General features: G+C 45.0%; 1 long non-coding RNA gene across 1 annotated transcript in view; it reads left to right on the plus strand.

Moving 5' to 3' along the window:
- Positions 1-1787: 1787 nt before the first annotated feature.
- The window catches only part of LOC141425473 (uncharacterized), a 113439-nt gene continuing 101275 nt past the window's right edge, over positions 1788-13951 (plus strand). Inside the window, exon 1 of the long non-coding RNA XR_012450479.1 lies at positions 1788-1969. This is a non-coding gene — a long non-coding RNA (uncharacterized lncRNA). The remainder of the gene's footprint in view (positions 1970-13951) is intronic.

Here is a 13951-nt window from a genome sequence, read left to right on the forward strand (position 1 = left end):
TGCTAATTTTCCCTTGAGAATCTTTCAGTGTACAGGAGTACAACATTTTGCATAAAACTGAAGGTAGGTTGACTGACCATAATCTTGTTCAAGAGATGGTGAGCTAAGAGTCTTAGGTGAGAAGAAACGCACTTTTCTTATTAAGTCTTAGATAAAATGTCTTCTTATTTACTTTTTGTATCAGATTGTGATAATAATCCTCATAGTATCTCTGTGTTCCAAACAGCTCTCAGCCAATCTGTTTTACAGATGAGGAAACTGAAGTTCAAAAAGCCTTGGTAATTTGCCCAAGGTCACCCGGCTGGTAGAGTGAGTCAGGATTTGATTTCAGGTCTGAAAGGCTTCTGAATGTGATTCATGTGATGATAATGACTTTTCTCTAGAGACTTAGTCACAAAAGCTGATGTAGAAGACGAAAAAGGTTCAGATTGTTTGAAGTTTCCTTGCTCAGCTAGGAGACACTGCTGCACTTATCAGGTAATTGAAGTGTCAATGCGACACGGTGAGAGAGGCTGGATGAATTTGTTCTGTGGCTCTGTAGTGAGCTGCACACACAATTGCAGTGCTTAGGTGAGGAGGCACCCCGGCCATCCTGGGGTTTCTCTTCAGATGTAACTCCGCAAACATGCAAAATCAATGTCACTGAAGTTTTTGCTTATGTTACTGCCTTCAACACTTGTTTGATCCTCACATAAAAGAGACATTTGTCTTTTGGCAAGACTGAGACTGGAAAGAGGTGGTGGAGGCTTCTCCCAGCTGGGTCGTACAAATGTCTGCTGACTGCCTGTCCAAGTTCCCTGTGGCATGTTTTCCTAGATGGGTCCAGGTCAGGGAGGGCCCCCCCACCCTTTGCCCTTTGACTTTTGACAATTACTGCCCCCAACTCCTGACGTGTTGGAAGGACAAACCTCCATCATCTTCCCAACTCTTGATCCATTTTCTTCTTCCTGCAAGTGTTTATCAGCCAATGTAACTGTCCTTTCCCTTTCCTGGTATCCTAAGTTCTCTGTCCTGGCCGTCACCCATTCTCATGGATCAGAACTTCCAGAACTAGAAATGTGAGGAGTTTATGGAAAGCTACTTGAGTTTTTACTGCAGGCTCTTACTTGACCTTCTTCCAGCGGCCTGGGCAGTTGATCTTCCGGGCTGCCTTGTCTCTCACAGCTTGTTTGCCGTCCTGGAGGGGTGAGTTGCAGATCTTGTATTTGGGCATCTATTTCTGCTACAGCATCTATCTTTGATGAAATGTGAGGAATTATGGGTGATTAGGATGATGTCAGAGGCGTACCATAGAGGGCTGGAGGAAACCAAACTCTAAATGTTAGTTATGTGGCAGAGGCTGTGAACATATGTTCAGAGGCCTGAATGCCCCAAAGGCAAGGTGAGATGGCGGGGGCTCTGATACAGGGGCCCTGTGCCCTACTGTGTGAAACTGCAAGAGCAGAGAAAGCCTTGGTGAGCCCCTGAGATAACAGGACTTACAGCGTGCATATCCAGGGAGGGAAGCAAACATGGACACCACCAAGTTCACAGCTGGATAACTAAAGCCTGCCAGAAATGGTGCCTTCTTTCATTCTGCCACTTGAGTGGCCCCTTCTCCTCTCCTACTGCTGCCTCTCCCACCTCTTGCTCTGAACCTCACAACTTTTTCCCTGTAGGCCTTGTGGCTTTGGCTCATTGCCACTTCTCTTGATGCCTGTTGGCTTACTTGCTGCTGTCCCAGCTGCTCTGACTGCTGCTGCTGACTCTGACTGACTCTCACAATTTCACCTACTGAGTGGAGGAGACCCAGCTGGACAGGACTAACTACACAGTGCTGAGGTTGCCTTTCAGGCAGGCTGTCCAGGCTCCATCTTATCAGAGGCCACTGTCAGCCTTGCCTGACTAGGAGCAGCTCCTCACATCAGATGAGCTGATGGAGGCAGGACCTGGCTGGATGATGATGATCTTGAATGAGGAATTGACCAAGGTGAGCCCATTCTTCAGAGAAAGGCTGTGCACTGTGGTAAAAGGGAGACTTTGGCTTGTATTGAGCAGTTGTGACTACAAGTTTGATCTGAACTGCTCTACATAATGAAGAGAAGGTTGATTTCTGGAAGTAATCCTTGAGAAGCAAAGACGCAGGTGCTGGGGTGGAGAAGGGCAGGCGATGAGAATCCGCCCACACACCGTCCTGGTGTAGCTGAGAGGAATCTGGTAGTATGGATCATGGATTCATTATCTGTGTGGGATGTAAAGCTTTCTTCTTGCTTCCCTCTCTAAGTGCTTGTTAATTACTCTGTAGGAGTGGTATTCAATACAGGAGGGGGTCAATATGACACAACTGAGGGACAATCTGTGAGGGGCCAGAGACAGAGGGCAGGCATCATGGGAGAGGAAGTCCTTTAGATGGGCTGAAATTAGAGGGGAGACTGAATGTTCAGAGGCCTGGGATTGTGGTGTGTGTGTGTGTGTGTGTGTGTGTGTGTGTGTGTGTGAGTATGTCACCCAAATCTCCAAGGGACAGGGAGGTCCTACCACACCTATAGGTGTCATATAGAAGGCTGTCTTGTGGGTAAAGAGGGTAGACACCAAAGGCACAGTCCAAATGACTGCTGAGTCCAAATGGCTAGATGACATGGAGAATCAGGAGATCAGAGTTGAGAGGGGCAGGGTGGCACCTTCATGGAGGACAGAAGGGACCCAGAGCCACTGGAAAGTGTAGACAGGGATTTGTGCATGGGGTGGCCTCACCAGTGAGTGGAAAGCATCCCTTGGGGACCCTTCAATGACTGAGGAAAAGAGAAGCAAGGAGGATGGAAAGAGCCAGGCACTCAGTCAACACCAGTCCCTCCCTAGTGGTGCCTGCTGGTAGGTGTGATAAAATAGCTAAGAAAAACACTTCCCAGATACGCTTTCCTTCTTTCTCCTTTTTAGTTGATTGTCTCCACTTCCGCATTCCCTTGGGCCCTCTGAAAGGTAGACGAATCCTCAGTCAAGGCTTTGTTACAACCCAACCTTCATACACGCCACATAAATGAGTGAATGAATGCCAAACACCGAGGAAGGAAGACACAGAGTGGATTTTTGAGATTGCATTGGTGTTGGTCACCTGCTTCCTTTTGCCTGTAATAGGAGTCATGCAGTTTAAAAACCCTGACTGTTGATTTGAAAATTTACCTCATGCAGTGATTGATAATAGAAGCTTTCAAGAATGAATAAAAAAGAGAGGGGGAGGGGACACAAGCAAGGGCTGGGGAAACGTGAATAAATGTTCAGATGTTGAAAATGAGGATGATTAAAACTTAAACCATTCATCTTCACGGAGTGTGGCTTCAAACATCCAAATTCTCCATGTCTGTGTGACAGATAGGGAAACAGAGGCACGGGGAAGGAAAGGCGGCTTGCCAACTCAAGTTCATCTTGGTATCATTTTCTAAATAGCCGTAGTGTCCAGATCACCTCTGAAGGCTTGTTTTGAACCACCCATGGCCATTCACACAATCTCCTACGTTCTTAGTGGCCATTTGGCCATTCCCGGGGTGTTGCTGTGGGCAAGGGGCCATCTAAAGAGCTGAACAAGGCAGAAGTCTAGAAACCAAAGCAAAGCAAAGCAAAACAAAAGACATTTTCTCTGACAGAGGAATTCTCCAAAGAGGGAAGACATTCTCTTTTTCTCTGCTAGCTTTGGTGCAGGAGCTTTTCCCTCACTTGGAGTTTTTAGTTAGTTTTTTTGAGACCCTTGGTTCTGTTAGAGATTTTCTTAGGTACCATGCGGGGGTTCTGATTTTAATGGAAGCATGCTAGGTGGGACATAGCCTCACTTATACTGAGCTAGGGACCAATGTGAATAATGTTCACTGTTGTCATGGAAGAGAGAAAGAGGGAGAGGAAAGCAGAGAGAAAGGGAGATAGGAAGAAGGAGAGAGCAAGGGAGGGAGAGACCGGATGGCATCTATCATGTACTCTGATTCTTAGAAAAACAATCTTAAAGAGTCAGCATCCTGGAGGGAATTGAGAGCCTAGAATGTGAGTTCTAAAATGCAGCTGTGTGATCAAAACACTTGGAGAACTTTTGAAAAGTATAATGCCTGGGCCCCTCCCCAGAGATGCTGATTTGCTTGGGCTGGGGTGGAGACAGCATGGGAAGGAACCTTGCAACTCTCCCAGAAGACCACAGTGTGCAGCCAGGGGTGAGAATTGCTGCTCTAGATGGTTCTTTCCTAGCATCCAGGAGCAGCTGTTTGGAAGCGAATCTTTGGACAGTGGGGTTCCTGATGTTGTGAAAGTTGGACACTTGCGTGGGAAAATGCTTCTGCAAGCAGAACACTATCAAGAGCTTTGAAACCCAACCAGGTGACTGGGAAGGGACTTAGTTGAAAAGTTCTTCCCTATGACCCATTGCAGAGGAGCTTGGATTTCATACCCAGGGTTCAGAAAGCAAAGTGCTTGCCACCCTTGTGAGCAAGCTTGGAAGACAGAGGCCATCCAGCCTCCTTCACTCCGCTGCTCTGTTTCCTGGGCTTTGTGATCTGTGGTTTGGTTTCCTGAACTGACCTAGCCCCTAGGGAGGGAGTGCCCTGTACAGACAGCTGGTCTCAGTGCTTGGGCCAGGAATACAGTAGAGCCTTATATAACCCTGCGATTGAACTCTTGGAAGGACAGGCCTGCCCAATGTGAAAATGTTTAATGAGTGGTGAGCCATTAATGGGCGACGGGCTCTGTTCCCAGGCCGACTTGGAGCAAGTAGTGCCTGGTGTGTGGGGGCCAGAGCCCTCACAATGCGGTGCTCACTCCTGACTCATCTGTGACTCACCCAGCACACGCGCTGCAGGCAACCCAGATGTCCCAGTGGTTCATCCTGAGGCAAGGATTCTGTTTCTATCTTGGGCTTGCCCTGAAAACTTGGTTTTGATATTTTAAAGGACTGGCAGATAATATCTTCTCAGAGTTCTTGTGTGGATCTGTTTTTTCTGTTGACACTGGTTGTCTGGCATCTCCTCTTCTTCCCTGGCAAGTTAGTCTCAAACAAGAGGAACTGTTCTCCCATCTGAGTCCCATGTACAGCAGAGGGACCTCCAGCTATTCTCTCAACTTTCCTTGTCCTTGGTTTGCTCACTAAAGACGATGAACTTGACCGCTCCACTGCTCTGCCTTGAGAGCTGAGGGCAGACTTAGCCTTGTTACAGGTACAGATCTAGAGAGTTGGCCTAATAAAAGCCACTTGAGTACTTAAAATAAATGTATTAATAAAAGGAAAGCCACATTGGTTCAAAGACTTGCTTTAAAAAACTATCTCATATAAGGTGCCACTGTAACTTCTGCATGAATACAACTGTCGTTTCAGTTCTCTCTGCTTTTGGGTCTTATGAGCCAGGGCTCTGGTTTCTAGTATTGATATGAGAATAATAACAGCTTCCCTTTTTTTGGTGATACTGGGGTTTGAATTCAGGGCCTTGCACTTGCTATTCAGACACCCTACCACCTCAGCCATACCTTCAGCTCTTTCTGTTTTAGTTTTTCAGATAAGGTATTGAATTTTGCCTGGGCTAGCCTTGAACCGAGATCCTCCTGTCTTTGCCTCCTCAGTAGCTGGATGACAGGTGTGCACCATAGCTTCTATTTTTAAGAGTTCAAATCAGGCAATGGTATCCTGGCTAGCCTAGAATCCAGGTCTAGAAGCCAGGATTCTGGAAGGCCTATCCTCTTTTCATTACGTGGTACTTCTTGAGTAACATTGCACTTTCTTCCCTTGATTTTGAAGGGTGTTTCCTAAAAACCCAAGATGATTCAATGTTTAGCGAGGCCTCTCACAGGTTAAGTCTTTCAAGAGTAGGACAGGCAATCAGAGCCCAGAGAGGACTCAGATTCAGTTGAGGTTCATATTATATACCTTGTTTAGACGTGAAGGGGGCTTAGTTGACATGGTAGAACTTTCCACTGACCAAGCCTTAGGAGAATGGGGCGTCATTGTGGTGCCAAATCCCACTGAGCTCTTTTTGAAAAACTGTTACACAATCAAGCTTCCTGGGTCACCATGACCCATGGGAATGGATAGATGTGTATGCTGTAAAGTTAAAGCTACTATGATTTTGGATGTTTCTACTACACTTTGTGTTTTATTGTCATCTTTTCCTCCCACTTCACCCAGATCTACCCTTGCCCTCCACTCTCCATCCTCTGGTCAGTGCTGCTCAGTGATCCTTGCATGGGCTCTATATGTAATTGGCATGATTACCATCCCCATGTCACAGATGAGGACTTCAGGCTCATCCCACAGTGGGGAGGAATTGCAGGGACAAATCCAGAGCTGGTGCAATTGGGATTTGCATCTGCATCAGGTGACTCCGTATCTGCTGCCTAGCATTGTGCGTGAGCTCATCCACTCACGCTGTTTTAACATTCGTCTGTGGTAGGTGGTTCTCAAGGTACATCTGTAAACTAGATGTGCCTCAGGCTCGGGTCCATCTACCAACAACATGGTCACTTAGTGCCACCTGGACTTCATACCTCATGACCCAGTCAGAGTTCCAGATTGTCCTGTCCCTTTTCAAGCATGTTCCTCCCCCAGAATCCCCACCTCAGTCAGCTCATCTCCATTCAGTTACTCAGACCTCAGCGCGGGAGTCACCCGTGACTCCTCTCTTTCTTTCACAGCCCACACCCAAGTCATCAGCCAATCCAGTGGGACTCCTATATCCAGGATCCAACCACTTCTTACCACCTCCACAACTACCGCTCTCCTCACAGCTGTCAGAGTGAGTCAGCCTTTGTCACTCCCTTGTTCAAAATCCTTTGTGGGCTTCCTGTCCCACTCAGGACTTGTTAGTTATTAAGTTATTGCCTCTCAACTCCAAACCAATCCTTTTACACTTGGTTTTATGTTGCTGGGGCTGGACCCCTGAAAACCTCATTTCTCCTTTGTCAGCAGGCTTCCTGTTGGTCTCAGCCAGTAGGGAGCACTAGAGGCAGCCTATGCTGCTGGAGGAGAGGGAAAGGCCTTGCTCCTTCCTGTTCTGTTTTCTGTGGATTTCCTGTTAGTCTGCAGCTCCTATAAGCTTCACCCCAGTCTGGCTGCTTCACCCTAGCAGTGGCAGTTTCTTCTTGTAGCAACCATTCAATTTTCCCCATAGCAACTATCACCACCTGTGTTAGTTTTTTGTTACTGTAACAAACTACCTAAGATAATCAGCTTATAAAGAGGAAAGGTTTATTTTGGTTCACAGTTTTGGAGGTTTCAGCCTAAGATCATTTGGCTTTATTGGTTTTGGGCCTGTGTCAAGGTAGCACATCATGGGGAAAATGTGTTGTGGGGAAGCTGTTTACCTCCTGGAAGCTAGGAAGCAAAGAGAGAGGAAGAAGAAGGGCCAAGGTCCCAATAACACCTTCAAGGACATGTCTCCAGTGACCTAACTTCCATTAGGTCCCACTCCCTAAGGTTCCACCATTTCCTAATAGCACTATGGGCTGTAGAGGACATTCAAGATCCAAACTATAGTACCATCTGATAGTCTGTCTATTGACTTCTTTACTTGTCATTTACCCCTGTCCTTAGACAAGAATATAAGTTCCTGGAGAACAGAGAGTTTTCTTTCTTTAGTGATCCCTACATCTCAGATTATCTAATGGTCTCTGGCACATAGTAAATTCTTGATAAATATTTGTTGAATGAATAAATACATGGAAGTTCTGAACTCTCAAGACTAAGACTGCCCAGGCCAAGGTCTGCTGCTGTAGGGAGGATTCCAGAGAGGATACTGATCTTACAGGACAATGGGTACACATGCTTTGCATACCAATGTGTGAGAGACATCAGGACTGATAGTGTGCCAATCCTGGTGTATGTCTTTCTCCAAATTGCTGTTGCTAGATCTGAAGAAATAAAGCGTAACAAAATTTAGATGCTGCTGCATCTGTGACATCTCAATTTTACCTTCAATTTGTCCTCCAATGGCTTTTGAAGTGACAGATACGGAGGATGCATCTTACTAGAATATTATCCTGGGGACTCAATAGAGTATCCTAAGTGTTTACTGCTTCTATGAGCTTAACTCACAATAAAAGAGCCTGGGAGTCTGGGTTGTTGGCTTTTTGTTGTCACCTACGTGGAGACTGTGTCTGTGAGGCCCTGTTGTGAGGACTCCCACCCGTTCATTTCTAAGGTGGAGCTTTGTATTCTAATCTAGGAGAGCTGACAACAACATTTGCAGACCAGGAAGAGGCAAGAGAAAAATTTATCGTTGGAAATTTCACAGGGTCGAAGGTTGAATGGACCCTAAACCCAGTTCATTGCAGGTTATATCCTGCCTTGTTGGATTGTGGGTGAGCTCCTTGGATTACAGTGGCAGCTGTTGGGTTCTCACCACTGTGATTCATCTGTTCAGTCTTGTTTGCCTTGGATTTCAGCCACCTGGGTTTTAGAAGGTGCTGAGCTGGCCAGTGTGCTTGGCTGCAGAACACAGGTGTGATTGGTGCCATGTTAAATGCTAGCGGCAATTATGGCTGCTGATTTGAAAGGAAGCTGAATGTACTGGCTTTCATCAGGTCAGCTTTGCTTGGCCACATTCAACTTTCCACTTAGGGAAATGAGGGCTGAATTCTTGATCCAGACAGACTCTTTCAAGGTAGTGTGTTTCTGCTCTCAAATAATGAAATGAGACAACCCTGTGAAGTTGGGGGCTGTCTGCACGGCCACTGAACTTGGTGCCCCGTGGAAGGAGATTCTTAAATACACAACATCTTCCCCTCAAGTGTTTGGATTTTGCTCATTTTTGGCTCCAGAATTTGCTCAGTTTAGAGCTACTCTGACCTTAATTTATTGTGCCATATTTGAAACAAAAAAACCTCAATTATGCTTTAACTCTTAAAATGCAGAATGGATAATGAAAAGGCACTTCCAGAACACCTAGCATTGTGCTATGGTTGCTGGCCTCAGGAAGCTCCCACTGTATTTAGACAAGTAGGAGGTAGACGCATTCATAGACGCAGTAAGACACGAATACACACAAGCACTAAAACATGGGTGTAGACAGGAGTGTTATAGATACCCAGAGAATGAACACATAATTGTTGACCTGTATTTTCTGGAGAAGAAATCAGTGAAGTTTGATGTGGCCTGAGAAAACAGAGGTATTTGGAGTGATAAGGAGAAAGGGAAAGGCCTATGACTCCTGAACAGGGTTTGGTGGCAAGACTGTGTGGCATACTTGGTGTTATGCAAGTGGATGAAATCTCTCCAAGGGAGTCATTAGAAAGTGAGATGAGCAGATGGGAAAGGACAGAGCCTTGGAGGACACCCAATCTGGTTGAGTAGATGGAATATGTGCAGAAAAAGAGATAAGCCAGACTGTTGTGTGTGCAGTTGAAAATATTAAAAGAAGAGTCAAAGGAAAAATGATAAGTAATACTTGACAAGAGCCTTAAAAACCAAATGAAAGATACAAGTAAGGAGTGCTTCAGGACCTCAGAGGAGGAAGGAAACACCAGGGCTGGCTTTGGAGAGGAGCACTGAGAGGGGGAGTAAGTCTTAGGATAGGGTAGGACTTATGGTGGGTGAAGGGGCTATCAAAGGCGAAGGTTACTCTAGAAGGTCTCTGACTACTTGTGAGAAAGGAGATGAGAATTTCAGCCAGCACTGAGGTCTTAAAACAAGATGAGGCAGATTAGCAACAGTCATTCTGGGGAAAGAACTCAGGGAACGGATGAGGAGCAAACCTCAGGGTAAGCACTGGTTAGGGCCAAGTGGCGTTTGTCTGGTGTGAGCTTGTTGTGGGCTAGGTCTGGGGAATATGGGGACCAGCATTGGGAGGAGGTGGGGCTGCCTGGAAGGGAGGGCCATGAAAGATGAAGGCCAGTTGCTGATGTGCAGCCTTCACAGCCAAGTAGGTCTGGTGAGCAGGGGAAGATTGGGGGAAAGGGGAAGATTGAGTTAGGAGGCCATTGTGGAGATGGGGTCAGTTGTCTTGCCCTGACGAGGTTCTGGGGAGACCTTGTTGATGAACTTGTCAATGGGCTGAGAGGAATAAAGCTAGAGTAAACTAGAAGGAGATTATTTAAGATGAAAGCAGAACATTAAATACTTGCTTTGATACTTCTCTACGTTAAGGACCTTGAAGTCATCAACATTACTATGCATTCGTGACATGATAACAAGCTAACAAAATCTCACAACCAGTTATCCCCCAAATTTCTTTGGATTCTCACTGGTTTTTGCCCAAACTCATTGACCACTATTTGGTTAATATTGAGTTTGGAAACTCAGTTGCCTGATTTTCTAATATCAGGCTATGGACAAACTACCTCACCTCTCACCCTTGATTTTTCTGTTCTTTGTTTTCTCATCTGTGACATGTTTCTGATGGAGCTGTCATAAAGGTGAGCATTAGGTTCCCACAAACAGGGACCACTATTATCTTAAATCAGATGCAGAGAGTTTGTGCATTTCATGTGAGCTGCCTGCCCAGCATTCAGCTTTGCCCATCTTTCCTTTCTTCCTCATCCCTTACTTAGTAAACATGACCATTGAGAATTGTGGCTGGGAGTGTGGACTGCTGAGCCCTGTTTACCAGAAGTAACCATAAGTTGCTAATTACCTCACTTTTAGGCATGGTAAGTGAAAAAATTAACCCGATGAGTTGGGCCATTTGTCTCAATCTTTTGAAGCCAGTTGGGATTTATCTCTCCTAGATTGTCATCGGCTTTGATGACTGTCCCTTCCCACATGGACTGAGTCAGTGGCTGCTATGTGCTGAGTAATGTGACCCTTTCCTGGGAAAGAAGTGGGCTGACTAGTCAGGGGCCCTGAGAGTAGATGACGGTGATGTCGTAGGAAACTCTAACGAGCTCTGTGAGACTCATGTGTGGGTAAAATACACATGGTCCCTGAGTAGAGTTTCCAAATCTAACTCTCATCTGTGAAATGTATCAGAGAAAATTAGAGTCCAGGCATGAAACAAGTTCAGATACTTGAAAGATATGAAAGAAAGGGGAAAAAAAATTCTCCAAAAGGTTTCATTTCACTTTTCACTTCTTATATTGAAAACAATTTTGCTTCTCTGTCTTTTCTTGAGGTACATTAGCAAAACCATACTCATTAGCCAGCTATGATATTTCCACTTTAATATTCTGTGTGAATGAGGTTCAAGTTCCTCGTTTCTTGAGAAGTTCTGGTTCTTTGGCAGAGGACATAGGGATTTGAATGGGATTTTGTTTCTCTCTAATTTAACTTATATAAATTACAAATGAAGATATGGTGGTCTGAGGCCATGAAATCACACTTCTTACTTGCCTAACATTTTTTGCCTGTTGTTCTCTGATCTGGTATGGGTTACTTTTATGTTGCCCTTACCAGAACATCTGAGAACAACTTATTTAGTTTGGCTCATGGTTTCAGAGGTGTCAGTCCATCATGACGGGCATGGCAGAGTAGAGCAGTTCATATCATGGCACCTGAGAAGCAGGGAAAGGGAGACAGAAACCAGGGACAAGATATAGCCCCAAGGACACACTCCCAGTGACCTACTTTTTCCCATTAGGCCCCACCTCCTGAAGTTTCCAGAACTTCTTAAAATAGTACTACCAGCTGGGGACCAAAGGGAATAACACATGAGTCTGTAGGGGACAATTCATATTCAAAACAGAACAACAGAAACTTACCTCATCAATAAGAGTATTTGGGAAGACAGGTTAACATTAAAAACGGATTATAATTCAAGCATTTCCATTGTATAAATTTGTCAAAGAAACAGATCTTGTTTGTGTTGTCCCTAATTTCTTTGCTTTTATGAAGAGTCCTGGAAACTTTCTTACTCTAATACACAATCAAAATGAGTATAAAGTTTGGTCATTTGAATGTACTTGGGTGTCAAACTCTGCCACACAAAGCCATTGTAAAGTTACCCATTGGGGTATAATTTTGGTGCCAATATATGGGAAGGGGTAGCAAAGAATTGTTTGTTAAAAGTTCAAAATAGGCATCTCTTGCTGTTGAACCTTTCATCAACCAAATCTTTCCTCTCAGATCTTGGGAGCCAAATTGATTTAGATAAATGAGTCACTCTTTGAAATTTCAATTCTTGTTTCTCTGAAACGCAGGAACCAAGTAGATTTCTTCTTTTCCAAACCCACTGTCCAAATATTCCCTATCAGAACTTGGAGTCAAGTAAATTTAGATAACGAGGGATACTTTCCTCTTCTTCTTGCTTATTAGACATCACTTATATACTGCAGAAAATTAGGAAAGTACACAACAGTGATGACAAAAATGACTCATTGCCAGAGGTATAATCCTGAATGCTAATTTCCTGGTAATGGTTGATGGCAGGAAGCCTTCCTTTCCCTCCTCATTCTCTCCTACTCAAAAATATTCAGAATCTGTGAGAAATTAAAAATGATTGTTTGATTGCTCAGGTGTTGGTTTGAAGGCCTGTTTGTGTTTGACCAGCAAGTTGTATGCACTGAGATTTTTTCATTGCCAGCCTTCTGCACTTGAATCATTGAGACTTCTTTTGGTGGCCAGCTTTCCAGTGTTAATCTCAGGCACTGGAGGACAGTCTACTAGCATGGTTTTTCAAGGTGACATTTGTAGTCATGGGATCCATGAAAGCATGTGACCGATCATTGAGAGTAACTCATCTCCCTAACTAGTATATGGGGATGAAAATGTCAAGTTGAAATTCAGCTCGAAGTCCAAGCACAAAGAAAGTCAAGAAATTAAAGTGATGCAGAACTGATGGCACACACTGACTTAAAGAAGTACCTTTTCCCCCCAGACCCACCCCAAGTGCTTAAAAAATAACCACCATTGCCTTCTGGTGTCCAACTGAGTGCATAAGCAAAACAAAGCCAGATGTAGTAAAGCATCCTGTGCAACACTGCGTAAGGGACACCAGTGTCCCTACTGCACTTATTTTCTCTAAATAAGCCCCATCAGTTTCATCTGCACTGCTCTTGGGGATGTGGCCACAAGTGAAGGAGCAGGAAATGGAGAACCTAATTGGTAATGTAACTAGAGTGCAAAGGCAGCTCGCCATCCATTGCACATGCTGGTTCCCAGTATCTGAACAAAAATGCTCATCCAGGCTAGGACTCCCTCCATAGGAGCTATTTGCAAATGTTTGCTTCATGTGGCTGTCTGCAAAATAGTATTAAGTCTGAGAGTTGCTCCATTTCTAGCTAGGAATCAGGCTAGACAGATACTATTGGGTATCTGTCAGGGAATTAGCACTCCTTCTGGGCTGATGAACCTTCTGGGCAAGGAAGCAGAGAGCAGTGGCTTCCCCCAGTTGGATGCAAACCTGCTCAAGGCAGAAAGAGGATTTGGCCTTAGCTTCTACTTGTGCCCTTTTGCAGTTTTCAGACTGCACAGTCATACGTGCAGCCTGGTGAGGTAGCTAAGCATTGGCCAGAAGATATTGTGGATGAATTTCAGATCACACACAGACACTTGTCTTGCATGGAGTGCGGAGTCCCCTGCCTGAACTCTCACTGTTCCTGTGCCCTCAGGGCAAAATTTTGGCTTCATAGTCAGGCAAACAGAAGCCCAGTGAGAGAGATTACTTACCAGAGGACCAGGGAAGCCTGTGGTCCTGCTGAGACCAGAACCCTGGTCTTTTAACTGGTTCTGTAAATCCTCTCGTGGCACTTGACTGAGATTTAATTTAGTTTTTAAGTCTTGGCAAACTGGATACTGTGTGTTTGTGTAGCATTGCTCCATTTAAAAAGGTTCATGCAGTTTAGATCTTGCATGTAATTTGTTACATTAGCTTTGGGCAAAAACATTTGCTTTTTGGTCCTTTGTGGTTAAGCTTCTTCTCAGCATTGACCTGGCATGTTAGAGAGAGTGGCGCTGTGGAACACAGCAGGATTTGGGAGTTTAGGAGAGAGTCCATGCAAGAAAGCGTGTTACCAATGGCAGCTTTTCAGACTGTAGGCGTGCATGTGTGATTTTCCTGGGTTAGTTCGTTGGTTGTTT

Source organism: Castor canadensis, chromosome 8, assembly GCF_047511655.1.
Source record: "Castor canadensis chromosome 8, mCasCan1.hap1v2, whole genome shotgun sequence".
NCBI classification, from domain to species: domain Eukaryota; kingdom Metazoa; phylum Chordata; class Mammalia; order Rodentia; family Castoridae; genus Castor; species Castor canadensis.